This window comes from Aquarana catesbeiana, linkage group LG01 (assembly GCF_042186555.1).
Source record: "Aquarana catesbeiana isolate 2022-GZ linkage group LG01, ASM4218655v1, whole genome shotgun sequence".
Lineage (NCBI taxonomy): Eukaryota > Metazoa > Chordata > Amphibia > Anura > Ranidae > Aquarana > Aquarana catesbeiana.
Genome location: NC_133324.1, coordinates 830,201,906 through 830,227,951, shown reverse-complemented (window position 1 = coordinate 830,227,951; position 26,046 = coordinate 830,201,906).

The following is a 26,046-nucleotide window of genomic DNA, read 5'->3' as shown; positions in this document are numbered from 1 at the left end:
GTGAGTTGAACACCCATAGAATAGAGATTAACAAAGGCAGATACTATATGTTTGCAGTACAGCCTGATTGACAACCATGGCTCCCATAAATACAATGGATGAGTGAGCATAGTCACTCTAGGACAGAAGGTGTGTTACTGATAGAATCACTAGGGGATAATAAAGAAGAAAAAGCCTGAAAAGGGAAACTTATGAGACCACCATATCTAAGAACTGATAAGCTGCAATATTTTACATTTCTGCTTCTGGGTTTAGATACAGTTTAGCATCAGATATAATGCATGCAAATCAAATGAACTTTATAGAACAGAAGAATCAAATAGGGATTCATTTTTTCATGGCCTCAAAGGCTCCTCTTTCCATAGCATGAGACTCATCATCCATGACATGCCTTGAGGAATGACCCAAAAAGTCACATCCCTTTGTGACTTTTTATCCAGCAAAGTTAATTTGATGAATGCCTAGATTACTGGTAACAATAATACTTGACTTATATGAATTACATCTGCTGCTTTTTTAAGCAGAGCTGATTTACCCTTTTGACAATCTTGTGGCAGTAGCCTGAGGCCAAGATAGATGTCCATGTATATTTTAAAGCTTGATTCCCACTTCTCTTACTTTCTATAATAGCATCAGAAAGATACCTTTTCAGTGTTGCACACCTGTGAAACATCCCCTGCACTTCCAGGGCAGTAGACAGCTGTTCTACTGTATGTTCTAATGGATGGTGAGTGAATAGAAATGGAGTGCACCAGTAATTACCATCTTACTATTGAAATCTCCTTGGTCACATGTCTGGCATAATATGTCAATATAAAAGTCTCTAGCATTGTGTGTCTCTGGAAGCATGTGTCCCTGCTAATGCTCATAGTCTCTTGTAATGTGTGTTCTGATAATATATATCCCTGACTGGGCACCGATTGGCAGCTTGTGGGTACTTTTTATGGGGGCTGTGCTGATAATCAATGTGCTGATTATCAGCACAGACCCCCCCTCTGACAGGGAGGGTCAGAGGAATGCCATTTACCGGCACTTCCTGGTGCATGTGATGATCAGCTGTGATTGGTCATAGCTGATCACGTGGTAAGAAGCTTTTATCAGAGGCTTCTTATCACGATCAGAGATACGGCATGTCAGTCGCGATTGCCGCGATGCGTGCCCCGCGGGTGTGTGCCGGCATGTTATCCTGCTGGACGTCATATGACGCCCAGTCAGGATAACAGAACCACTTCCCGGCAGTCAATGTGTTATAGGCCGAGCAGAAAGTGGTTAAAATTGCTCGCGACTGTAATGTATTGCTGGATCCCGGCAATATACATAAAAATCATTGAAAAAAACGGAGCGCAGGAACGGGCCCTGCTGTGAAATATTAGAGCAAATATTGTAATTACATGCCCCTGTAAAACAGGGGCAGAAAAATTGGGCCTTAGGCACTGGTGGTGGTGCCACAACACTGCAACCCCTCACAGATACTCTAATGAGAGCAAGAACGAGCCCTTCTGCGAAATATTACAGCAAAAATTGTTATTAAATGCCCCTGTTAAACAGGGGCAGAAAAATTGGGCCTCAGGCACTGGTGGTGCCTAAGGCAACCCCTCACAGATACTCTAGTTGAGCGCAAGAACAAGCCCTGCTGCGAAATATTACAGCAAAAATTATAATTATACACCCTGATAAACAGGGGCAGAAAAATTGGGCCTTAGGCACTGGTGGTGGTGCCACAACACTGCAACCCCTCACAGATACTCTAGTTGAGCGCAAGAACGAGCCCTGCTGCAAAATATTACAGCAAAAATTATAATTATACGCCCCTGTTTAAAATTGAGCCTAATGCTGCGTACACACGAGTGGAATGTCCGACAGAAAAAGTCAGACGGAAGCTTTTCATCATATATTCCGATTGTGTGTATGCCTCATCTGACTTTTTTTCTTAAATTCTGATGGACCTAGAAATAGAACATGTTCTAAATATTTCCGACGGAACCAATTCCTATCGGGAAAACCGCTTGTCTGTATGCTGTTCTGACGGACCAAAAACAACGCATGCTCTGAAGCAAGTACGAGACAGAAGCTATTGGCTACTGGCTTTTGAACTTCCTTTTTCTAGTCCCGTCGTACGTGCTGTACGTCACCGTGTTCTTCACGATCGGACTTTGGTGTGATCGTGTGTACACAAGACAGATTCAGCGGAATTCCATTAGAACTCTGTCGGAAAAACCGTCAGAGTTTATTCCGATGGGAAAACCAGTCGTGTGTACGCGGCATTAGGCACTGGTGGTGGTGCCCTAAAACAAAAATGTTTTTAGAAGCTATCAACATGAACATTGAGGAGGAATAGGATAATCACTCAGCATAACAGGATAGTCACTCAGCATAGACAGTCGTCAAGGGATCTCACATTCATAGAAAAATTAATCGGTTACATGAGCATCAGGTGCTTGGCAGCTGGTGATCCAAGACTGATTCATTTTTATGAAGGTGAGATGATCAACTGAGTCTGTGGACAGGCGCACTCTGTGATCGGTTACAAAGCCTCCAGAAGCACTGAATGTGCGTTCAGAAAGAACTCTTGATGCAGGACAGGCCAGTAGCTCAATTGCATATTGTACAAGCTCTGGCCAGTGATCCATCCTCAAGACCCAGTAACCCAATGGATTTTCAGTTGGAAAAGTCTCCAAGTCTGATCTTGTCCCCTTGTGCACCATATAAATCAGACGCTGGCGATGGTTGCTGGAACCCATCAGACCTTGGGGCTGCGGACTAAAGAATTGTGTGAACGCATCGGTCAGACGGCCACCTTCTCCACCGCTCCTTCTGTGACTGACCAAAGCCTCAGCAACACATTGTCCAGGAGGACCAGGAAATTGTAACCTCCCAGGCTCTGGAAACGCATTGCACAAACCTTTCTGCAGGGCCTCCCGAAGATGTTTCATCCTCTGCTCCCTCTGCGAAGGCTGGATAAATTCCACAACTTTACCCTTGTAACGTGGATCAAGAAGGGTTGCAGCCAGTAATTATCCCTCTCCTTGATACCACGAATCTGAGGGTCCTTTCGCAGGCTTTGCAGGATCAGGGAGGCCATGCAGCGAAGGCTTGCTGAGGCATTCGATCCGAAGTCCTCTGGGTCACTAAGGATGACATGATCCACAGCCACTTCCTCCCAGCCACGTACAAGTCCATGGGTTTCTGGGGACTGAAACGATCCCTTGAAGACTGCTGCTGATTCTGAGTGCTAGGCTCCACCTCCATGCTGACACAATCCTTATCCTCCTCCTCCTCTTCCTATGTGATTGGCGGGCCCGCAGAAATACTGTCTTCCTCCCTCTGTTCTGCCTCAAGTGCCCTGTCCATTATTCCAGGAAGCGTGTGCTCCAACAGGAAGACAAGAGGGACAGTATCACCGATGCATGCACTGTCGCTGCTCACCATCCTCATGGCATCCTCAAATGGTGACAGGACAGTGCATGCATCCTTGATCAGTAGCCACTGGTGTGGTGAAAAAAAGCCAAGCTCCCCTGACCCTGTCCTGGTGTCATACTCACACAGGTACTCATTGATGGCCCTCTGCTGCATGTGCAGCCGCTGCAGCATTGCCAAGGTTGATTTCCACCTGGTGGGCATGTCACAAATGAGGCAGTTCTTGGGCAGGTTGGATTCCTTTTGAAGGTCAGCCAGCCGAGCACTGACATTATATGACCGGCAGAAATGCCCACATACTTTTCTGGCCTGCCTCAGGAGATCCTGTAAGCTCGGGTACCAGCACAAGAACCGCTGCACCACCAAATTAAGGATGTGAGCCAAACAGGGAACATGGGTCAAGTGTCCCTGTCGGAGGGCAGAGAGGAGGTTGGTGCCATTGTCGCAAACCACCATTCCTGGCTGAAGCTGGCATGGCATCAACCACCTCTGAGTCTGCCCCTGCAGAGCTGCCAGAATCTCTGACCCAGTGTGGCTCCTGTCCCCTAAGCAGACCAACTCAAGCACGGCATGGCATCTTTTTGCCTGAGTGCTTGTGTAGCCCCTTGAATGCCTACAGAGCACCGCTGATTCTGAGGACAAATCTGCAGAGGAAGAGGCCATAGAGGAAGAAAAAGAGGAAGGGGTGGAGGAGAGAGGTGTGGCAGAATCCCCACTACCAGCATTTTGGAGGCGTGGTGGCAGAACAAGCTCCAACAATACTGCACCCTGTCCTGCATCCTTCCCAGCTGCCAGCAGAGTTACCCAGTGCGCCGTGAAAGAAAGGTAACTTCCTTGTCCATGCCTGCTGGACCGCCCTGTCCAACAAGGCCAAGACATTGCCTTCCACATGCCGGTAGAGAGCCGGAATGGCCTTCCATGAAAAGAAATGGTATTTGGGAACCTGCCACTGAGGTACCACACATTCCATAAATTCATGAAAGGGTGCAGAGTCTACCAGCTGAAAAGGCAGCAGTTGGAGTGCTAGCAATTTAGCCAAGCTAGCATTCAGCCGCTGAGCATGTGGATGGCTGGGACCGAATTTCTTTTGACGGTTTAGCAACTGGGGTAGGGAAATTTGCCTACTACAATTGGATGTTGGTGTAGCTATAGCAGATTGCCCACAAGTACTTGGCACACCTAATTCTATACCTTCATTCCTCTCAGTGCAGGTTTCTGAGAGGACTGAAGGTATAGTGGGGTTGGAGATTCCAGCTAATGAGGAGCAAGGAGAGGTCCGCCTTGTTCTTTGGTGTGGGTCTTTTAAGTACTGTTGCCAATGGACTGCATGGGAGGTCGACATATGTCTGGTCAAGCATGTGGTGCCCAAGTGGCTGCTGTTTTGGCCACGCTTGATACGCTTCAGGCATATGTTGCAAACAGCAATGGTGCGATCTGCTGCACACGTATCAAAAAAGGCCCACACCAGAGAACTTTTCAAAATACGCGGGGAGTCAGCAGTGCCCTGCACATGTGGAGCTCTGCGATGTGATGCAGTCTGGTGGCTGCCCTTGAGCTGGCCCCTGGAGGGCATCCTGCCTCATTGGAGATGTGCCTCCTCCTCCTCTCTTCTATCAGGCACCCACGTAGAGTCAGTGACCTCATCATCCCCTCCCTCCTCATCACTGGAGCAAACCTTGCAGTATGCTACAGCTGGGTGAACATGACTGCCAGTTTCTTGTTCTTCTTGGGCACCCCTCTCTCTGGGCTCACGTTACTGCCTTCCTCAACCTGGGTACCATCATCGGAGCCTTCAAAACGCTGCGCATCCTCCTGCAGCATGTACCCGACACTGTGGTCAAACAGTTCGGGGGACTCCTCTGTGCATCATGATGGGGCTAGGGAAGGAGTGACTGATGATATTGAGCCGATGGAATAGGCCGCTTTGGCAGGCAAACTATTCTAAACCTGGGTGACAGAGGATGAGGAGGATGAGGAGGATGAGGATGGCTTAGTTATCCACTCTACCAACTCTTCTGCATGTTGTGGATCAACACGGCCAGCTGCCGAAAAAAAGGATAAGCGTGCCCCACAGCCACGTGCTGGGAATGCACCGTGCCCATGACCAGCACTGTTGGCTGTAGACACAGAGCCTGCTTGCCCTCTTTTAGTGGCCTGTGAGCATCTGCCTCTCCTTGGTGGCCTTCCAGACATGCTGTAAAATTTTATTAGCAAAATACCGCCTGAAGTTTACTTGGAAAAGTACACCAGGAATGGCCTGCAGTCATAGGCTTGGCTAGACTGGAATGCAGTGAATATATATATATATATATATATATATATATATATATATATATATATATACTGTATATACATATATATGTAGGAGACTGTATATATATTTAATGCATTGCAGATCACTGAATCACCTGCCTGCCTGCCTGAAAGTGTATTTGAAAACGTGCACCAGGAATGGCCTGCAGTCAGATATAGGCTTGGTTAGACTAGAATGCAGTGGAAATATATGTAGGAGACTGTGTGTGTGTATATGTATATTAGATTTTTATCTACCGCTGATAGGTAAATTTAGTGGGTCACTTATTATAGGAAGTTAGATTTGCCTCTGTTCCAGCTTGGCTGACGTTGCATGCAGTTCCACATTGTGCCAGTGGGTGTCGTTGTCACCATCTGCAGGTGTTGGAAAAGCAACGTGTTGAAGCGAATGAGTGCTCCTCTGTCCCGGAGATAACCCATGGCTCTGTCCTGAGTGGCTCTGTCACGAGTGATGCGCAGTTTCACCGACGCAGTTATCAATTCTGATCATGTCTTCTCTGCTCTTTTACAGGTAATTGTCTCCTATCCATCTGTACATCCCTACTGAACTGACTTTGCTGAGTTTGCTGTTACATATTTTTGGCAATTGTCTCCTATCCATCTGTACATCCCTACTGAACTGACTTTGCTGAGTTTGCTGTTACATATTTTTGGTAATTGTCTCCTATTCATCTGTACATCCCTACTGAACTGACTTTGCTGAGTTTGCTGTTACATATTTTTGGTAATTGTCTCCTATCCATCTGTACATCCCTACTGAACTGACTTTGCTGAGTTTGCTGTTACATATTTTTGGTAATTTTTGGTAATTGTCTCCTATCCATCTGTACATCCCTACTGAACTGACTTTGCTGAGTTTGCTGTTACATATTTTTGGTAATTGTCTCCTATCCATCTGTACATCCCTACTGAACTGACTTTGCTGAGTTTGCTGTTAAATATTTTTGGTAATTGTCTCCTGCTGCCATATCTTTAAACTTCCATATTTACTGCTAGCTCTATAACAAACACACTGCAATAGCAATATTACTGGTGATTGATTCTCAACTCCATGTGGCTTGAGTGATCAAGAGAGGTAATTAACTTTACGACCCTAGCCTGTGTCTGTAGCTGGTCTGGCACTGGCCATCTCCTCCCCATATTCAGGTGTCTCACATCAGACCCAATAATGACCAACTGAGAAATGCATCCCAGCTTAGTCTCCCTATAAATTTATGGCAGCTTATGGGGTGGCGCAGACATCATGGCTCTGTCCTGAGTGGCTCTGTCACGAGTGATGCGCAGTTTCACCGACGCAGTTTAACGAAAGCAGGATAACTAAAGCTGCATGAACAACACAAACTCTGCTCCACTCTGCAAGAAGACAAGCAAACCAGCTTTGACATTCACTGCACCCACATGCTGACATAAACACCAGGGCCACTAGACACATGCTCTCATGCACATCCCACTCCCACCTTGCCTTCCTCGCCCTCCTCCTTCTCCTAGTCTCAGGTGACATATCTCCTAATCCTGGTCCGCCATATTCCAAATGCAAGCCACATATCCAATATCCCTCCCCCTCTGGCAACCACTGCAATCCACTCAGTTTAATTTCTATCCCCCTGCTTCCTTAAAGCACCCCACCAATCTCATGCGCCCTTTGGAATGCCCGCTCCATCTGTAACAAGCTAACATCTGTACATGACCTCTTCATCTCTCATGGCTTTAACATACTCGCCATAACAGAAACCTGGCTTCAAAATTTTGACTCAGCTTCTCCTGCTGCCCTCTCCCATGGTGGTCTCCATTGGACTCACTCCCCCAGACCCAACAGACAGAAAGGAGGTGGAGTTGGCTTCCTTCTATCCCCACAAAGCACCTTCCAATTCCTTCCTATCCTTCCCTCTCTATCCCTCTCTTCTTTCGAGATGCACTGTATTCGTCTGTATTCGTCTGTTTTCTCCCATTTCTCTGAGGATTGCAGCAATTTATAGGCCTCCAGGAGCAGTATCGCGCTTTCTTGATGACTTTGCTGACTGGCTACCCTACTTTCTCTCCTCTGAAATACCCACCATTATTCTTGGTGACTTTAACATTCCTGTCAATGTTAACAGCCCAACTACAGATAAACTTCTTGACTTAACCTCATCTTTTGACCTAACCCAATGGACACATACTTCCACTCACTCCAATGGTAATACCCTTGACCTTGTATTCTCCCATCTCTGCAACCCTGGCAACCTCACCAACACGCCCTTTCCTCTATCTGATCACAACCTCATTTCTTTCACTGTATCCTTGCCTCCAACCACCCATCCCTCCAAGCAGCAAACCTTCGCCACTTTAACCCTTCTCTTCTCTATTCTGCTACTGACCACCTATATGACATAATCTCTCCCCTGTCCTGTCCTGACCTGGCCACCTCTGTCTACAACAGTTCACTCTCATCATCACTAGATGCACTTGCTCCTCTAACCACACGCAGAATCAGGCCCTGACCGTTACAACCCTGGCAAACTGACAACACTAGAAATCTCAAGAGACATTGCCGTGCTCTTGAACGACTGTGGCGTAAAACCAAATGCCTGCAAGACTTCACCCTATATAAATCTGCCCTTCTAAAATACAATTCATGCCTCCATGCTGCCAAACAAGCCTACTTTGTCTCTCTTATTAACTCCTTGTCATCCAGTCCCCGTCGGCTCTTCTCAACCTTTAACTCTCCGCTTCGTCCACCACCCCCTCTACCCACTAACTCACTCACTGCCCAAGAGATTGCCAATCACTTCAAAGACAAGATCGATGCAATTCGTGAGGACATCTCCACTGTGCGTACGTCTTACCCACCCAACATACCTTGCCTAGCAGCACATTCAACACTCTCCTCTTTTGAATTGGCTACTACGGAAGAGGTTACAAAAATTTTCTCCGATGCCCACCTAACCAATTGTCCCTTGGATCATGTTCCCTCACAACTACTACGGTCACCCTCATCTTCAATCTCTCCCTCTCTAGTGGCATTTTTCCCTCCCCTCTAAAACATGCACAGATCACCCCCATTCATAAAAAGCCCTCACTGGACCCTACCGACCTGAACAACTTAAGACCCATCTCATTGCTCCCATTCACCTCTAAACTTCTAGAACGCTTAGTCTACAACCGTCTTAGCTCCTATCTCAATGAAAATAACCTTCTTGACCCCTTACAGTCTGGCTTTTGCTCGCAGCACTCCACGGAAACCGCCTTACTAAAACTCACTAACGATTTACTAACTGCTAAAACCAACAGCCAGTACTCCATACTCCTAATACTTGACCTCTCTGCGGCCTTTGATACTGTTGAGCACCCGCGCTTTCTCAATAAACTACATTCCCTTGGCCTCCGAGATTCTGCTCTATCCTGGTTATCTGACTATTTATCACAGCGCTCCTTCAGTGTCACCTACAACTCTGTCTCCTCCTCTCCATTGCCCCTTTCTGTGGGGGTCCCCCAAGGCTCGGTTCTTGGACCCCTTCTCTTCTCTATCTACACCTCCTCCCTTGGTCACTTAATAACTGCCCACGGCTTCCAATACCACTTATACGCTGATGACACCCAAATCTATCTGTCTACTCCTTTCCTTCAGTCTCCTCTCGCATTACTAACTTACTAACTGACATATCAGCATGGATGTCGCACCACTTCCTTAAACTAAATCTCTCTAAAACTGAGCTATTAATATTACCCCCCCGCCCGTGCCCCCCTCCATGACTTTTCCATCAAAATCAACAATGCAACCATTAGTCCCTCCCCTCACGCCAGGGTACTAGGTGTAATCCTAGACTCTGACTTGTCAGTTCAGCCTCAAATCCAATCGTTGTCAAAAGTTTGTAGAATTCACCTCCGTAACATCTCTAAAATTCGCCCCTATTTAACAAATGAAACCACCAAGCTCCTCATTCACTCCCTTGTTATCTCTCGCCTTGACTATTGCAACTCCCTTCTCATTGGCTTACCTCTCCATAGGCAATCCCCTCTTCAGACTATCATGAATGCCGCTGCCAGACTTATCCACCTTACCAACCGCTCAGTGTCTGCCAACCCTCTCCTCCAATCCCTACACTGGCTCCCAGTCACCCAGCAAATTAAATTCAAAATTCTAACCACAACATACAAAGCCATTCACAACTCTGCCCCGAGCTACATCACTAATCTTGTCTCCAAATATCACCCAAATCAACCTCTCCACTCTTCTCAAGACCTCCTGCTTTCAAGCTCTCTCATCTCCTCCTCCCATGCTCGTCTCCAGGATTTCTCCAGAGCCTCTCCCATCCTCTGGAACTCACTACCTCCATCTATCCGGCTATCCCCTACTCTTGCTACCTTCAGGCGATCCCTGAAAACTCATCTCTTCAGGAAAGCCTATCACATCTCCAACTAATCTCCTACCACTTCCACCAGCTCATTCCCCACAGTTACAACCTTTTGTACCACCTGCCCCACCCTATTAGATTGTAAGCTCTTCTGAGCAGGGCCCTCTTAATCCTCTTGTATTTTATTGTATTATAACTGTATTGTCTCCCTTTTATATTGTAAAGCGCTGCGTAAACTGTTGGCGCTATATAAATCCTGAATAATAATAATAATAATAATAATAACTCGGTGGAGGTGGTCCTCCAAGTTGCATTCTGGGAGAGGGTATTTATGGGACAGACACCATGTTTTAGGGTTTGTTTTCAGCCACCTGCTGGCCCTCCTGGCCGACAGGTATGCACTAGGAATACCACCTCGTGGTCCTCCGTTCCGGAGGCCCGCGTCGCTGTGGCGTGTGGGTGGACACATTCTGAAGTAATCTTACAGTATAGTACTGCTGGGTTGGCTTAAAGGTCTAAGTACTGTATCTGACATTCATCACAAACCAATACATCCTGTGGCAGAGGATCGTACGGGTTTTATTCCAGCTAAGTCTGTGGCAGAGACTTTTGTTCGTGCTACGTGCTGGCTGCTAGGCAAGTGAGAGATGTCTATCCAGGTGGGCAAAGATTGCTCTCCTACGAAAGGGGAACTATTCAATTGCAAGTGTTCAATTACAAAGAATGTTCTGAAGAAATACAACAGAAAGGTATTTGAGCTTCCCTGCAGCTTTCCTACTACCTCTTTCCTGCTACTTCCCTAGTTTGTTTTATTAAAGCACTGGAAAACCTACTCAAGTGTTTGGTGCTTATATCGTCCAGAGGTAAACTCAACGGAACCCTAGACCCGGTGCCGGTGAAACAGAGGTATTGAGAGTGAAGGTAACAAGTCCGCTTAAACCAGCAGCTCCACTGAGAGTTATTGCTACATATATATTTTATGCACTGCAGCTCACTGAATTACTTGCCTGCCTGAAAGTATATTTGAAAACGCCAGGAATGGCCTGCAGTCATATATAGGCTTGGCTAGACTGGAATGCAGTGGATATATATATATGTAGGAGACTGTTTTTGAATGGCCCAGCCAGAGCCCTGACTTAAACCCAACTGAGCATCTCTGGAGAGACCTAAAAATGGCTGTCCACCAACGTTTACCATCCAACCTGAAAGAACTGGAGAGGATCTGCAAGGAGGAATGGCAGAGGATCCCCAAATCCAGGTGTGAAAAACTTGTTGCATCTTTCCCAAAAAGACTCAGCGCTGTATTAGATCAAAAGGGTGCTTCTACTAAATACTGAGCAAAGGGTCTGAATACTTAGGACCATGTGATATTTCAGTTTTTCTTTTTTAATAAATCTGCAAAAATGTCAACAATTCTGTGTTTTTCTGTCAATATGGGGTGCTGTGTGTACATTAATGAGGAAAAAAAAGAACTTAAATTATTTTAGCAAATGGCTGCAATATAACAAAGAGTGAAAAATTTAAGGGGGTCTGAATACTCTCTGTCCCCACTGTATTTATGTATGTGTGTATATATATATATATATATATATATATATATATATACACAAGACTGACTGTGTGTGTGTATGTATATATTTATATATATATATATATATATATATATATATATATATATATATATATATATATATATATATATTAAATACACTGCAGCTAACTGAATCACCTGCCTGCCTGAGGTATATTAGAAACAGTACACCAGGAACGGACTGCAGTCAGATCTAGCTAAACTGGATACAGTGGATATTAATATATATATATATTAAATACACTGCAGCTAACTGAATCGCCTGCCTGCTCAATCTAAATAAAATGACACTCTCTCTCAGGCAACGCCAGCAACACACTACACAGGGCCGATGTGCAGGCGGCCTTATACAGTGTGGGGCATGGACTTAACCCCCTGAGCCAAAATTGGCCAAAGACACCCTGCCTTTGGCCATTTATGTCTCTCTTTGCTGACGGCGCTGTGATTGGCCAAAGCATGCGGGTCATAGTGCATGCTTAGCCAATCATCAGACAACAATGCACTGCGATGTCGCAGTGCATTGTGGGCCATGACGCGCCGCTCGAATTTGGCACAAATGACCCATAATGTTCGTATTTCGACGAACGCTCAAACAGCCAATGTTCGAGTCAAACTCATGTTCGACCCGAACATAAAGCTCATCGCTAATAATTATCCATATAAATGTGATACCCCTTTTGCAAGAGTGGAAATGCCAACTCCCAGACAATTTTTCTGCTTATTCCCATGTACGGGGGACACTCAGGGGGCTGGAGCTGGGAGTCTTTGCCTTTGTACACACGGAAGGCATGCACATATCCGGTGGAGCTTTCACAGAGCTTGTTGAGCTTCAGTCCATACTTCGCCCTCTTACTGGGGATATACTGCTTGATTCCCAGCCTGCCTGTGAAATGGACCAGGGATTCATTCACAGAGATGTTCTGGTCAGGGATATAAACCTCTTGGAGAAAAAATCAATTAGGGGCAAATTTTATATAATTTATCAAATTCTGGATGATTTCGGGGGGGGGGGGGGGGGCACTGCAAGTTATAACTGAAATGCAGGAAATGCATTATAAAGTTGTAGTGGGACGTGGACATGACAGATATAAAAATTGGCATGTGGTGGATGGGGTTGGTAGACCAATATTCATGCACTTCATTTTTTTTGTAAGCCCCATGTTGAGTGTAAGGCCTAAAAAACAAATTAAGCTCCTCCACTGTTAGGGGTCTCCGTTCAAAAGGGTAGGCATAGCTTGAGCTGGGGTTGTTTTCTATGAATTAACGGACAAAAAAATTGGTTTGGTCCACAATGCCTTGAACTAGTTCATCAGGGAAAAATACATTTAACACTGCGAGTTATCACTGAAATGCAGGAAATGCATTATAAAGTCATAGTGGGACGTGGACATGACAGATATAAAAATTGGCATGTGGTGGATGGGGTTGGTAGACCAATATTCATGCACTTCATTTTTTTTTGTAAGCCCCATGTTGAGTGTAAGGCCTAAAAAACAAATTAAGCTCCTCCACTGTTAGGGGTCTCCGTTCAAAAGGGTAGGCATAGCTTGAGCTGGGGTTGTTTTCTATGAATTGACGGACAAAAAGATTGGTTTGGTCCACAATGCCTTGAACTAGTTCATCAGGGAAAAATACATTTAAAGAAACGATTTCAGAGAAACCTTCGGTGTTGACCTGCAAACCTGGCTGTGCTGTGAAAGGGGGATTGTGGCTAACCCTGTGCTAGAAGGCAGCCACAATGGGTTTGCCAAGGTATCCAAAAGCTGAGTTTTGGCTTTGGTGTGAGATTCCAGGGCTTGGGCCTTTCCTCCCTGGGGTCTAGAAGGCTTGTACTGGGCCTCTCTTTCTGTGGTCTAGCGCCGTTGGCATTTGCCGATTGACCATTGGGGTGTCTGGCACTGCTGGTAGCTGCCTGGTCTTCAGACTGTCTTTTTTTTGGACGGACTACTTAATCCTCTGATTAAGATGCTGATGTACTGGCTTTGACGGACTCATATTCTGAACCAGAATCAGAACTGTAACTGTGCGGTGAGAGCTCCCCGCTGCTCTCATCAGTCAGACTCAGTATTTGATATGCCTCTTCTGGAGTGTATACTTTTCTGGACATAGTGACTGTATGATGAGTGACACTGATGGGCTGCACGTCAGGGACTAATGGGCTGCATGTAGGTGTCACGGGACAGGTACTCCTGATGGTATATGTGTATTTAAAACGCAGCGTTATATTTAAAAATTATTAACAAACAAATGTGCAAATAAACTAAATAAAGTGACTATAGTGCAATAAATAGATAATCATTATAACCAAATCAGCATAATTAAATCACATCTACCTTATATTAATAAAGAGACAATAGTGCAATAAAGGTGCTGTTCTCGTGAAACATAATACAATCACAATATGCTTAATATTAATACTGCAACACATAAAGAATATAAAAATATATATATGTATAAAAGTGCTGTGGTGCCTATACAGTATGTGATATCCCGTTGATATATCACATCAAACAGTGCAACAAATACATAAAGTCCATAAGTAGTTAATCCTTAATCCGGTGATTCAATGTTGGTGTGTTCACACTCTAGTGCTCCCCCCTAGGTAATGAACACTAACCTCAGAGCGTGTGACCTCACATTCAGGTTTGATCAAAACACGCCAGTGAACCGCCTCTGGGTTCTGTGTGTACTGTAGAATCCTGGGCTGCCCAATAGCGTAATATGGACTTGGTGCGTCAATGCACCACTGTAGAACAAGTAAATATCGCTGGGATCTTGTGAGATAGTGTGCAAGCTGCCTTCCGTACCGTCCTGTCCCCTCCTTTACCCTGATCGGGGAGGGGCTGTGTCCTGAGGGACACGCTCGATCCCTGGGGGCCTGCAGTAGCCGCGAGAAGCAGAGGATGTCATATGACACCTGCCCAGGGTGGGAGAGCCCTCCTGCAGACATCATATGACTATACGCTGGTATTGAAGTGGTTAAGGGGTACTCCGCACCAAAATGTGAAAAAAATGGCGTGGGGGTCCCCCCAAAATCCATACCCGACCCTTATCCGAGCATGTACCCTGGCAGGCCACAGTAAAAAGGTGAGGGATGAGGAGGGCCCCCCTCCTGAAACATACCAGGCCACATACCCTCAACATGGGGTGGGTGCTTTGGGGTACCCCCCAAAGCACCTTGCCTCATTGTTGATGAGGACAAGGGCCTCACCCCCACAACTCTTGCCCAGTGGTTGTGAAAGTCTGCAGGCGGGGGCTTATCAGAATCTGAAAGCCCCCTTTAAGCCCCCCAAATCCCACCCCCCTATCCCAACTCCTACCCATTCACCAAAAAAGTGTAAAAAAAAGTAAAATGACAGGAGACAGTTTTGCACAATTGCTTTGGTGTGGAACTACAGGTAACAGCAAGTCCTCTAAGTGCTAACCTGGTGCAGAATTAAAAACTTCCACAGAGATTGTACACTAGTGGCTCAAAATAAAGAGTCCACTCAGTATGGGCAAAATTCCCAGTAAAAAGGAGGGGGGAGAGAAAGGTTAAAATTATAATTATACGGCGTCAGGGCCTGTAACAAGCCGTGCTGCGGCCTCACTGTCTTCGCTCGGCTTCCGGAATGATGCATCTGATGCTTGGAAAAAGGAGCACGGCTATTCCAACACCAATAGCACGCCGGCTCTAAAACGCGTCACATGTTAGTGACGTCATGGTCCGGTGCCACGCTGTGTTTTGCTTCCCAAGCCTCATTTTGGATTCTTCCCTCACAGCCATTCACCACCATCCTCCCGGAAGCTGAGCAAGGACAGTGAGGCTGCAGCACGGCTTGTTACCGGCCCTGAGGCCGTATAATTATAATTTTAACCTTGCTCTCCCCCCTCCTTTCTACTGGGAATTTTGCCCATACTGAGTGAACTCTTTATTTTAAGCCACTAGTGCACAATCTCTGTGGAAGTTTTTAATGCTGCACCACTTAGAGGACTTGCTGTGACCTGTAGTTCTGCACTATCCGAACTGTGGTTTGATGTGCTACACCCTCCAAGCCTGAAGTTGACTGACTGCAACTTGTAGTCCCACCCCATCAGCCTAGAGATGTGCCTGAACTCAACTCTATGTTCTTCCATGTGAGTGGATATTGTTTTTTTTAATAAATTGTTACTTGATATATATCCAGAGGCGCCCCTTTCCTTGTTTTTGTTCTCTAGCTTTGCCGGAACATGCTTCTGGTCCTTGTGGTGGCAGCCCTGACAGACTCACCTATTCTCTTTCCCCCATATTTGCCATCGGACTATTATGGACTACATGTTGTCATTTTGAGGTATCCAAGCATTGCGCCTTTTTACTTGTTAGTCATTCAAAATGCGACAGCTCTGAAAGCTGAAAATTGGCCTGGGCAGGAAGGAGGTGAAAGTATCCAGTATTGAAGTGCTTAATTGGATATTGTTGTGGTTGATTAAAAAAATAAAAGATATTTTTGTGTATTATCGAATAATGTTGCACTTATATAACAATGTAGTGTTCAAATGCAGATTACTACACTCTAGAAAATTCAAAAAGCAAAGTTCCACAGAGCAATACAATTGTTTCTTCCATAAAAGACCTGTAATTTACATGCAGAGAAAAAAAATTGAACAAGGGTTTTTTGATATACTGCTGAAATTAAGTGTACAATTTACAACTACAGAATAGATATATATATATATATATATATATATATATATATATATATATATATATATATATATATTAAATTATTGCTTGTGAATAAGTGATTCCAAAGTATCAATAAATGATATTAATTCATAATGCTGGTCTTTTATATAAAATAACATTTTACAATTATTACACATAAAATATCATTTTATTACCCTTTTAATAAAGCCAAACACTGAATTTTTGAGCCCATGAAAATCACTGTGTGTTAAATATGTAATTCTGTATGAAATCCCAATACCTGAGGCTGTTTAATAACAATAGTCACATGGATAATTTTTAACACACATTTGGGTACTTGAAGGTGGTGTGCTGGCTGTCTGCAATTAGTTTTCTTTTTTCCAGGCTAAGAACATTCTAGAAAATACAGAAAATACTTTGTATCTTGTTAGAACTGTAGTGTCTTTGTAATTTCAAGTGAGCAGAACAGATAAGAAAACAAACTTTTTCTGTAAACCACTAATCCCATTAGCATCTATATATTGAAGGTGAACAAAGGCAGTTTGACGTTCAACCTGGATTGCAATAATTGCTCCCTCTATAGATACAGTGAAGGCGTATACTTACCCATTCAGGGACAGAAAGTATGTTATTCACAGAATTAACAGGTAAAATTAAGAAGAAAAGATTAAAAAGAAAACAAATGCAGTCACCTCATCTAATAACTGTTGAGATAGGCTTTAACGATGCATCAAATGATACATTTTTTTACAGTTATATTTTTTCTAGTTTTTATGTTAAGATTTTTATAATTAATACACTTACACTTGTTGCATATGTCAACAAAAGCATATTTTATTTTTTTGTCAGCATGCAAGCATCTGTTATGTCTGTCTTACAAATGTTAAAACAAATAGATCCTCATTCTAATCAGATTAGAGGCTGCAAACATGATGCAGCCATATGGTTGTTACATTCATCTGAATTTGGACTTATGAATTAATATTTGTGTCTTCCTTGGTAAAAAAAATGCACACAAAAATTAAATAAACACATTTTAAAGAAGAAAAAAATACTCACAATTATCTGTATGGGTGAAAATTTATCTTCAAGTCAGCTGCTAGAAATACATTTATTAAAAAATGGAGGAAAAATAACTAGCGCAAGCCAATCAAGGTTCATCTTTCATCCTACGATTATTAAAAGAAATTAAATTCTTTTTTATTGATAAAAGCTCCACTTTTGAGCCATTTTGTTAGTTTTTTTTAATCATTTCAATCAGTACATAAACCAAAAGTGCTAGTTATAAATGATTTATTATGTATGCTGTTAATATAGTATTAGACAATCAGGGCTAAAATCTAGTAACTAAATCAATGCTACAGTATGTCTACAGATACTGAATTTGTTTTACACATATATATGTTGTCCTTTGCATGTAGTTACTGAGGCCCTCAGTTCTTTTAGGTTGAATATATTGTTTTATTATTATTATCAGTGTTTTCAGATAAAGAGCATCAAAACATATGTGGGTACAAAAAGAAGAAATAGGGAGGGGGAACTGGTACATAATAAGAACTGGTAACAAAAAGGCCTAAGGCCCCAAATGTATCAGACATAACATTGAGTCAAATCCAAGAACATAAAGAGCATAAAGGGGGAAAGGAGAGGAAAGGGAGACCAGCAGAAAGGGAGGAAAACAAAGTAGGAGAAAAGAAAAAAGAAAAAGGTAAAAAGACCAACGGGCGAGACACGAAAGGGAACAGTTCATCCCTATGAAGCCATTAAATAAATCATCCCCTGAAAGGAAAGAATATCCTCTTTAGGTGAAGTATTGTCTTTGAAAATTATCTGAGTTTGAAGAGTGAATCCAAACACCCCATAGTTTGTTGTGCTTTTCTCAGTTCTCTGGCCTGCATCTCCTCCATAAGCATGATATCGTTGATAATATCCACCCAAAGATTAAGTGGAGAGGTAGTATCCGTCTTTCAGAATTTGGAAATAAATTTCTGTGACTTCACTGACCCCGGTAGGATAGATAAGAGAGCCACCTTAGGTGAAGGGACAAGTGATTCATCATAGATTCTGTTATATATTTGAAAAATAATTTTTTATAGGGAGCGGAAACGGTCGCATCTAGGGATGAGCTTCGAGTTCGAGTCAAACTCATGTTCGACTCGAACATCGGCTGTTCGCCAGTTCGCTGAACAGGGAACAATTTGAGGTGTTCGCGGCAAATTCCAATGCCGCGGAACACCCTTTAGAAGTCTATGGGAGAAATCAAAAGTGCTAATTTTAAAGGCTTATATGCATGGTATTGTCATAAAAAGTGTTTGGGGACCTGGGTCCTGCCCCAGGGAACATGGATCAATGAAAAAAAAAGTTTTAAAAACGGCCGTTTTTTCGTGAGCAATGATTTTAATAATGCTTAAAGTGAAACAATAAAAGTGTAATATCCCTTTAAATTTCATACCTGGGGGGTGTCTATAGTATGCCTGTAAAGGGGCACATGTTTCCCGTGTTTAGAACAGTCTGACAGCAAAATGACATTTCAAAGGTAAAAAAGTCAATTAAAACTACTTGTGGCTATTAATGAATTGCCGGTCCTACAATACACATAAATGTTCATTGATAAAAACGGCATGGGAATTCCCCACAGGGGAACCCCGAACCAAAATTAAAAAAAAAAATGATGTGGGGGTCCCCCTAAATTCCATACCAGGCCCTTCAGGTCTGGTATGGATATTAAGGGGAACCCCGGCCAAAATTTTTTTTAAAAATGGCGTGGGGTCCCCCCAAAAATCCATACCAGACCCTTAAACCGAGCACGCAACCTGGCAGGCCGCAGGAAAAGAGGGGGGACAAAAGAGCGCCCCCCCTCCTGAACCGTACCAGGCCACATGCCCTCAACATTGGGAGGGTGCTTTGGGGTAGCTCCCCAAAACACCTTGTCCCCATGTTGATGGGGACAAGGGCCTCATCCCCACAACCCTTGCCCGGTTGTTGGGGGGTCTGCGGATGGGGGGCTTATCGGAATCTGGAAGCCAACTTTAACAAGGGGACCCCCAGATCCTGGCCCTCCCCCTTGTGTGAAATGGTAAGGTACCCCTACCATTTCACAAAAAAAGTGTAAAAAATTTTAAAAATGACAAGAGACAGTTTTTGACAATTCCTTTATTTAAATGCTTCTTCTATCTTCTATTTTCTATCTTCCTTCGGTTTCTTCCTCCATCTTCTTCTTCTTCTGGTTCTTCTGGTTCTTCCTCTGGTGTTCTCGTCCGGAATCTTCCTCCACAGCGTCTTCTTATCTTCTTCTCCTCAGGCCGCTCCGCATCCATGATGGCATGGAGGGAGGCTCCCTTCTGACGGTTCTTAAATAACGGGGGGCGGGGCCACCCGGTGACCCCGTCCCCTCAGACGGACGGGGACTTGACGGGGACGGGGACTTCCCTGTGGCATTCCCCGTGACATCAGAGGGGGCAGGGTCACCCGTTACATAACCCCGCCCCCTTCTGACGTCACGTGGAATGCCACAGGGAAGTCCTCGTCAAGTCCCCATATGTCAGAGGGGGCGGGGTCACCGGGTGGCCCCGCCCCCCATTATTTAAGAACCGTCAGAAGAGGAGAAGCGTCACACAGCGGGAGCCTCCCTCCATGCCATCATGGATGCAGAGTGGCCCTAGGAGAAGAAGATAAGAAGACGCCGTGGAGGAAGAGGCCGGACGAGAACACCAGAGAAAGAAACCAGAAGAACCAGAAGAAGAAGAAGAAGATGGAGGAAGAAACCGAAGGAAGATAGAAGATAGAAGAAAGAAGAAACATTTAAATAAAGGAATTGTCAAAAACTGTCTCTTGTCATTTTTAACATTTTTGACAGTTTTTTTTTAAAGGCGCAAAAACTGGAGAGTTATAAAACCATCACTTTGGGCAAAATGTTTAAACATAAATACAGGTAGATGCTATGTTTGAGGAGAGGGCAATGATATGTTAGTCCATGACAGTCCATATAAAAAGCATGGGGAGATGGGATAATGGTATGGGATCCACAACCAGGGCTGCCTTCCAGGAGAACTGAAACCGAGCTCCAAAATCTGAAGGAAAAAACACAAGGGGAAAGGCGCCTCTGAGTGTAGTATAAAACCAATTTATTATAAACAATGTGCAAGCAACTCACATTTAGAAGATTAAAAACAGCATGTAGTGGATTAAGGAGATGATCCATCATGAGAAAAGTCCGTCAGGTTGGTCACGATCCCCTCTGCTCAGACCCTTTGATCAACATGCACCAGGCAAGGTTTATTGTGGAGGCCACAAGATTTTGCCTGACGCACTCCTCCTACTTCTCCTTTAATCATGAACACTACCAGCAAATACAGGGTACAGCAATGGGGGCCAATTTTGCACCCTCGTACGCTAACCTGGCCATGGGCCTATGGGAAAACAACTTCATCCATCAAAATAACCTCTTTGCGGCTAATATAATATAATATTCTTTGGGAGATATATTGATGATTTGATCATCATTTGGGATGGTGATACTGATCCGATAACCACCTTCGTTCAACATTGCAACAACAACCCTTATGGGCTGACATTCACATCAGCCACTGATCCAGCCACCATCCCCTTTTTAGACTTAGAATTGGGACACGACGGTCATACCATCACCTCAAAAAACTATACTAAGCCTACAGTAGGCAATTCCTACTTACACTTTGAGAGCTGCCCTTTCCCCAAGTGGATCATGACAGTTTTGCCGTCTTCGGCAGAACTGTACCAAGGATTCTGACTATGTCGAATTGAGCAAAACCCTAAAAAGAAAGTTTCTCGACAAAAAGTATCCAGAAACCCTAGTTGAAGTAGCTTATAAACATTATCTGCATGGAAAGCCTCCAAAAGCAAACCAACCCCCACACAATTGTTCTAGTAGGTTTATAACCACTTTTCATAACAAGCACAAAAATATGGAGAAGATTTTAGAAAGACACTGGGGTATTTTACACCAAGACCCACATCTCAAAACATTACTTCCCGCCAGTCCAAAAGTCACTTATCGCAGGACCCCCAACTTGAAAAACAAAATCGCACCCAGCAAATTTAAATCTGCCTCAACCATATCGCCTGTACCCACATTGATCTCCTTGGTGGGCATGTATCAATGCCGAAAGGCTTTATGCAAAACCTGTAAATTTGTCCAACATGGACAAAAATCCTTCACCACCAAGGGTAAGACTTATACATTAAAAGAAGTCTTCAACTGTTCGTCCGACTTCATCGTCTATGGCCTAACTTGTCTCTGCGGCCTAATTTATGTGGGCCGAACAATTAGGCCATTGAGACAGAGGTTTGGCAAACACAGAAGACTTGTCGAGGGAGGTACGGGCCCCCACAGTGTCCCAAAACACTTTGCCATGGCCCACCAGAGCTCTATGGTGGGCCTGAGAGTTTGGGTCATTGTACAGATCCCTAGGTCTCTCCCAGCCACCGAGAGATTCAAGAAGCTCTGCGCGCGTGAGACCTATTGGATCTACACTTTGGATGTACTCTCACCAGGGGGTATAAATGAGAGCATTGAGATTGCTACTATTTTATAAATATATCATCTAGTGCTGCTGTTTCTTCTTGAATCTTGTCCTTTAGCCCTGTCTCCCAAAAAATCCCTTTATCATTTAATTTATACTACAGGTTGATTTTTTCCTAGATTCCTCCATGCGGGTGGTATAAGTATGGAATACATACTACCCCCTATAGTCTCAATTGTCTTTGTGTTAAAAATCTCTTCCCTTTATCATATTGCCCATATAAGTCTGATTACAAGTCTCATTACAATCTATATATATGATCTCTACATGATCCCTACATACACACTGGATATTTAATAACGTCTCCTGTGTGTATAGTAGCATAGGTCACACATGGAAGCGACTCATATGTATATATATATGTACATATGTTCATTCCATATTATTGACCCTGATCTTATTGCTGAGTTTTCTATTTTTGCTGTTTTAATTACCAAATTTTATTGAATATAATCCATTGTAACACATACATTTGTATATTTTCGAGTGATACACATATATACATACATTTTTCCCATTTGTTTATACTTGTGTGTCCATAGTTTTTACCACCTCCCAAATATACAATCCAGATGCATGTATATCATATTGGACCAGCTATAACGTTTTTTATTTTAGCCACTCCCTCTTCCCTGGTCTTTTTAAGCCAGCATTACTATCCATCTGTAGCTTGACGAAGGAGCGTGGCTACCGTGACATCGTAGCCCATACGCTCAGGAAAAGCGTCGCTTTCCAGTGATGTCACTACCCCACGCCTGCCTCCCATCTGCGTTCCTGGCCTCGCTTTGGATTCCACCACCACCGCAGCCGGCTTCAGCGGTGCACAGCAAGCCATATGCTTTACTAGCTAGCAGAGGGGATCGTGACCGACCTGACGGACTTTTCTCATGATGGATCATCTCCTTAATCCACTACATGCTGTTTTTTAATCTTCTAAATGTGAGTTGCTTGCACATTGTTTTTAATAAAGTGGCTTTATTCTACACCCAGAGGCACCTTTCCCCTTGTGTTTTGTGCTTTTGTACCCCCTTACCATTTCATACAGGGGGGAGGGCCTGGGATCTGGGGGTCCCCTTGTTAAAGGGGGCTTCCAGATTCTGATAAGCCCCCCGCCTACAGACCCCCACAACCACCGGGCAAGGGTTGTGGGGATGAGGCCCTTGTTCCCATCAACATGGGGACAAGGTGTTTTGGGGGGCTACCCCAAAGCACCCTCCCAATGTTGAGGGCATGTGGCTTGGTACAGTTCAGGAGGGGGGGCGCTCTCGTCCCCCTCTCTTTTCCTGCGGCCTGCCAGGTTGCGTGCTCGGATAAGGGTCTGGTATGAAGTCTTGGGGGGACCCCACGCCGTTTTTTTTTTAATTTTGTTGTGGGGTTCCCCTTAAAATCCATACCAGACCTGAAGGGTCTGGTATAGATTTTGAGGGAGACCCCACACCATTTTTTTTTTTTTAAATTTTGGCTGGGGTTCCCCTCAATATCCATACTAGACCTGAAGCGCCTGGTATGGAATTTAGGGGGACCCCCACGTCATTTTTTTTTTTTAAATTTTGGTTCGGGGTTCCCCTGTGGGGAATTCCCATGCCGTTTTTATGAATTAACTTTTATGTGTATTGTTGGACCGGCAATTCATTATAGCCGCGAGTAGTTTTAAATGACTTTTTTTCCTTTGAAATGTCATTTTGCTGTCAGACTGTTCTAAACACGTGCCCCTTTACAGGCATACTATAGACACCCCCCAGGTACAAAATTTATAGGGATATTACACTTTTATTGTTTCACTTTAAGCATTATTAAAATCACTGCTCCCGAAAAAACGGCTGTTTTTAAAACTTTTTTTTGTATTGATCCATGTCCCCTGGGGCAGGACCCAGGTCCCCAAATACGTTTTATGACAATACCATACATATAAGCCTTTAAAATGAGCACTTTTGATTATTCATGTTCGTGTCCCATAGATTTTAACGATGTTCGCGTGTTCGAACAAATTTTTTGCCTGTTCGCAAGTTCTGGTGCGAACCGAACAGGGGGGTGTTCAGCTCATCCCTAGTCGCATCCCACCAAATGTGCAGGTAGATCCCCCTCTCTCCATGACAGTGCCAACATACATAAATCGAGGATTTATGAGTGAACAGGAATGAGGTGTGCCAATCCTCCGGGGATATCTCCATCTCTAAATCCCTGGACCACAATCTGGTGTAAGTGGGAAGCTCATTATGAATATGAGACAGAATTTCTTTGTAAATGATGGATAGAGTATGGCAGGGTGTTTTTCGAGAGAGAACACAATCCTTCAAATGCTGTTAAAGGCCTATGTACCTTGCCTGTCCCATACAATGATTTACAATATTTAGTCAAGCTAATGGTTGTCAACCAGTCTGGCGTTCTATTACTATCAATCCAGCTTCTAAAAAGGCCTGATAAAGGGTGAATAAAGTTATGGGCCGTGGGCCATGTGGACCGTTAATATGTGCAGAACGATGAGGCTCCATTAGTGTCCAGCAGTGTCGGATTGTCAAATAAAGATGTAAAGGGGCTGGGTTCTGTAGATAGTGAGTAAGGTTCTCGACGGCGGTACCAGACCGATAAGGCTGCAGTAGTCAAGGGGGAAAGTGATGGCAAGGAACGAAAGTTGTTGTGGTACCCCCATAATAGAGTTTGCAAATCCACTGGGGACATGTTTTGCTTGCGTCTATCTAGCAAGGTTACTCTGTGGTATAAGCAAGGAAGCTGAGATTTCTGCAGTGTGTAAATTGTGCTTTTACTATACAAAGATGCTGTAGATACAAAACTATTACAATCTTAGAAATACAATACAAGACTAACAGATCTCTATAACAAGCAAAATGCCTATCAAATGAACAGCCTATAGTCTATATCAGTACAAATACACTTAAAAGTTACTTATCTTCTGTTACTGTATGTTCGTGATCTCCATTGGCAATGATTTTTCGGGAGCATCAGGCACTGTTCTTCTATCATCGGTGGCTTGCTTCTGATGTTACAGCATGATGGTGTGTGTGTGTGTCCGTCCCTACTCACCCCTTTTATGTGTCAGGCTGTGTACCATAGTTACCAAACAACAGAAAACATACCTGTTTACTGTAGCTGTAGAAACAATGGACTATTGCAAACCGTCAATTGAATACAAAAATGGTATCTACGTACCATTGTCTAATCACCTGACAGTAATCTAACAGTCATTCTTTCAGTTTGAGAGCTGAAAGAACTTCAGAAAAGTACATTTCTTACTTGTTTACTTTAGCTATAGAGACAATAGCCTGTTAATTGAACTGTCAATTGAATCCAACAATGATATCTACCCCCATTGTATAAAACAGCATTTGTTTGAGAAATCTACTCAAGCCAAAAAACTGACAGTAATCTGACCAACTCATTATTGTAATATTGTCCCATTTATCTTATGTCTGATTAATATAAAAAAAAAATCATATTTTTAACAAATGCAATACAGGACAGATCCTGTTCAACCACTGGGGAGAATTTAGGGAATGGGTGTTGGGAACCATTCTAGGGGTTGGGAGAATAGAGCCGCAGTGTGGTATATTTCAAAGTCTGGGAAGCCAGTACCTCCGTCGAGTTTAACGTTACACAGGTGTTTGTGTTTCAATCTAGGTAACACCGCTGCCACACAAATTGTATCACTAGGGAGCGTAGGTCCAAATAATGCCGCAGGTAATTTAATAGGTATAGCTTGGAAAAAGTATAAAAGTTTGGGGAGTATATCCATCTTTATTATATTTAAACGCCCGAACCAAAGGATTTTCAAGTGATGCCAGGTTTCTAAGGATCTCCTAATTTTAGTTAGTAATGGGCTGCAATTGAGGGAATAAAGATCTGGGAGAGAGCGTGAGATCTCAGTACCTAGGTATTTAATAGACTACGATTGCCAGCTAAAGGGGAAATTGGATTGAACGGTGGACACAATTTGGGAGGAAAGAGAGATGTTTAGGGCTTCGGTCTTAGAGATGTTTCATTTTAAATTACCATACGGCCAAATCTATGAAGTTCATGTAGAAAAGAAGGGATACTAACGTGATTTGGTGACATACATTCACCACTTGCCGACCTCCTTCCGCATATATACTGCGACAAGGCGGCTTTGCTGTGCAAACTGACGTACCTGTACGTGGGTCTTTGCAT